We start from the raw sequence: 4,491 nt of genomic DNA on the forward strand, positions 1-4,491 counted from the left end.
TTAGGCCACTGTTGGAATATTGTGTGCAATTCTGGTCTCCTTCCTATCAGAAAGATGTTGTGAAACTTGAAAGGGTTCAGAAAAGATTTACAAGGATATTGCCAGGGTTGGAGGATCTGTGCTACAGGGAGAGGCTGAACAGGCTGGGGCTGTTTTCCCTGGAGCGTCGGAGGCTGAGGGGTGACCTTATAGAGGTTTACAAAATTATGAGGGGCATGGATCAGGTAAATAGGCAAAGCCTTTTCCCTGGGTTTGGGGAGTCCAAAACTAGAGGGCATAGGTTTAGGGTGAGAGGGGAAAGATATAAAACGGGGCAACGTTTTCACACGTGTATGGAATGAGCTGCCAGAGGAAGTGGTAGAGGCTGGTACAATTGCAACATTTAAGAGGCAGTTGGATGGATATATGAATAGGAAGGGTTTGGAGGGATATGGGCCGGGTGCTGCACGTTTTCACACGTGTATGGAATGAGCTGCCAGAGGAAGTGGTAGAGGCTGGTACAATTGCAACATTTAAGAGGCAGTTGGATGGATATATGAATAGGAAGGGTTTGGAGGGATATGGGCCGGGTGCTGGCAGGTGGGACTAGATTGGGTTGGGATAGCTGGTCGGAATGGACAGGTTGGACCGAATGGTCTGTTTCCATGCTGTACGTCTCTGTGACTCTATGACTGAAAAATCAAAGTACTCATCCAGGTCAGTCAGTGCTGCAATCCCAATGATCATTTATTGGGATTGCAGTACTGATAGAGACTTTACTGATACCCCGACTGTTTGATAATGCAGATGGCCCGCAATGAACGCAGGAGTGGGAGATCCAGAAGTGACTGTTTCAGCACTATTTTGGTTTCTATAGCTTCAGACTTACAAGTGAAGGAACAGCACCATCAAGTCTCTACTAGAGCTGCAACATCAATGAATGATCATGAGCTGGATGAGTACTTCAATTTTTCAATCTTATTGTCAAAGCGTTCTAATTTTATCTTTTTCCTCACTAGAGTACTGCCCTTTTCTGACTAGTATTTGAAGTATTCTAAGATTCTTTCACCCTCCTATTGTGGTATATGCTACACACACATTTGCTGATATTATGGCAAAACAAAGCATGGAAGAAAAACTACAGAACATAATACATTTATTAAAGCATTCTCCATGGCATTTAGCCCGAAAATAAATTTACTGATAGAACAGGGGAGATGCATTGGAGGAGATGTTGGTGTAATTGTTTCATTGCTTTGAAGACCCAGGCTAGTGCTCTGGGAGAAATGAGTTCAAATCCCACCAAGGCAGACTTTGAATTAATAAGTACTTGATTAAAAACTAGTCTAATAGTGACCATTAAACTATTACAATAGATGTAACATTCCATCTGTTCAGTGATGTCCTTTAGAGAAGGAAAATCGCCATCCTCACCTAGTCTTGCCTACATGTGCCTCCAGATCCACAAAATATTGTTCATTCTAAAATGCACAAGCAAGCCACTCAGTGGTATATAACCATTATAAAGTTTGTTAAAAGTAATGAAACCAGACAGAGCACACAGGAAATGACAATGATACACACTGACTCTATAATGTTCTCCTTACTGACATCTGGGAATTGTGCCAAACATTAGCAGAGTAGTCCCACAGATTGGTGAAGCAACAACCTCACAGAATCACACCTTATAGTGTCCCAGACACACCACTGCTGCCATCCCTGTGTATGGTTTGTCCCATCAATGTGACTATATCAGTAGGAGGGACCACCCACCCAGATCTTGTGAAGACAAGGTGCCACCTTTACACTGAGGATAGTTTCCATAGTGATGTGTGACACAACCATTGAGCTGAATGGGATAGATTTCAAACTGATCCAGCAACTCAAACTTTGGGGGGGGTGGATGGTGGGCATTCACCTTGCTGAGCTATGAAATTTCCAAAGCTATTTAAACCTTCAGGGAGATTTAAGCAGAGTATCACATTACTATGCAAAAAGATATCAACTATCTCTGTACATTCCCAGGCAAGTTCTCGTCCTTTGAGAGGAAAAGTAAATTCTCAGTTAGTCAGCTTGATAGAAGGCAGGGTTACATCATCAGTAACAGAACTGACACAACAGTGATCCCGTCTAATAACTGTTCCTAATCTGAATGGAGAGCTAAAAGTCTGAGTAGATTTAATTCACTTGAACAAGGAGGGAAATCCATCTTAGTTTATCTGTTGATGATAGTTCAGCAAAATTGGCAGAGAGCAATATTTTCACAAATTTGAATTAGCTCTGCCATATACTCTGACACCAAGAGTCATGATGCTGACTATATTTATTACACCATTCGGGTGGTATTGCTTCAACTATCTACTATTTGGAACCCGGCTGCGCCAAAGATTTTTTAAAGAGCATCAGGGAACCCTTTGAATGATGGCCTAGTGCATGGCAAAATGTTTGAAGAACCCGGCCTGAGAGTGAAAGGCACTTCAGAACACAGGTCTTAAGCTAAATGAGAACTGCCAGTTCTTTAGAATGATGTTTATCTTTATGGAACATATTGTCCAAGAACAAGGCACCATGGCAGATCCAAGAGAGATAAAAACCTTCAGTGAACTTCCAGCACTGAAGTGCACAGATGATGCACAGCACGGTGGGAAAGTTCATCCCCAACTTTGGCAGTCTTAATCAATCCATAAAAGAGCTTTTGCAAAACAGAGGCCAGATTGTGGCCACCAAAAGGATTAAAGAGACATTATTTCCTATTTATCATGTTATAATCCAGGCTATTCACTGTAGTAGCTGAAAATGTGTTGCTGGAAAACGTTTCGGGCATAATTCCTGCTTCAGGAATTATGCCCGAAACGTCGATTCTCCTGTTCCTTGGATGCTGTCTGACCTGCTGCGCTTTTCCAGCAACACATTTTCAGCTCTGATCTCCAGCATCTGCAGCCCTCACTTTCTCCTATTCACTATAGTATCCACAGATACTGTGCATTATTCTCAAAATTAGGACCAGTCCTTATTCATCTGTAAAACTAATCTATTTTAGATCACAAGCTTTAACATAGATGGAGCAGAGGTTTACAACTATACAGAAGGCAACATTAGCAGTTACTGTACGTGGACATGTGAAAAGTTCACAGACTGCTACATAGACCTGAAGGTTCAGAGGAGACATACCACAAGCTTATGATAACATTACTGGAGGCAGGGAGACAATGTATACCAGATAACCTCAAATCCTTAGAGAAATATGATCAGTCATACCCCTACAAAATTCTGTAGATCCACTGGCAGAATATATCCTCAGTGGCAATGTCCCCTCTCAAGCTGATATCCCCATTGCTGGTTACGGTCAATCAGCCATGTTGGGTGGGCACACCATCTGCATTCCTGATATTGTGATTGTAACAAGGTCAGCCAGGTGAGCCTCATAGATTATGAGTTCTCTGATTGGAGCTGTTAACTTGGCCCAATCAGGGAGCCCTGGCTGACAGATAAGGTCAGGGGTGTCGCGTCTTCCGCCAGGATCAAACAGAAAAAAAAGAAAGAAGAAAAAAGAACAAAAAAAAAGGTCAGGGGTAAGCACTACCGCAGTTAGGCGGTAGTGTGGGGGTTAATAAAAAAATATATATATATAAACAGGAGTGGGAATTTGAATAAAGAAAAAAAAAGAAAGAAGAAAAAAAAAGAAGGTCAGGGGTGTCGCGTCTTCCGCCAGGATCAACTGGGCCAAATGTTCCGGACTACTGGTTGGTCCATGGCGGGTGGACTCTCTGCCGGAGGAGTTACGGGGGTTCAGCTGGAGTACGACCCATCTCCTCTACCTGGGGGTCTACCTCGGCCCGGCTGAGGAATCCTGGCCGGCCAACTGGCAGGAGCTGGAGGCCAAAGTCTCGGCTCGCCTAGGCCGCTGGACAGGACTGCTCCGAGTGCTATCTTACAGGAGTCGAGTGCTGGTCATAAACCAGCTGGTGGCCGCCATGCTGTGGTACCGGCTGGTCACTTTGGTCCCTCCTCCTGGCTTTGTTGACATCCAGAGAAGAACGTTGGTCGATTTCTTCTGGGACAAAAAGATGCACTGGGTCGCCGCGCAGGCTCTGAGTCTCCCTATTGAGGAGGGCGGTCAGTCGCTGGTGTGCGCCCGCACCCAGGTCGCGACGTTCCGCCTTCAGACCTTACGTCGATACCTTTACGTCGAGCCTCCTCCTAGATGGTGCGCCCTGGCGACGTATTTTTTCCGCCAGGTGCGTAACCTCAACTACGACACGCAGCTCCTGTTCGTCGACCGTGACGGTTTGCAGGTCGCCCTCAAAACGCTGCCTGTCTTGTACCAGGACCTGATCACTGTCTGGAACATGGTCGAACCGCGTCGCGCCTACCCTCCGGCTGGAGTAGCGGCTGTCGTCAGGGAGCCGTTGCTCAGGAACCCGCACCTCCGTACTCGCGGGTTCGAGTGGCTGTCGGAGGAGAGGGCCGCGGCGGCGAGGGTGACCAGGGTCGGGGACGTACTGGGTGCCG

This window comes from Chiloscyllium plagiosum, chromosome 3 (genome assembly GCF_004010195.1).
Source record: "Chiloscyllium plagiosum isolate BGI_BamShark_2017 chromosome 3, ASM401019v2, whole genome shotgun sequence".
NCBI lineage: Eukaryota > Metazoa > Chordata > Chondrichthyes > Orectolobiformes > Hemiscylliidae > Chiloscyllium > Chiloscyllium plagiosum.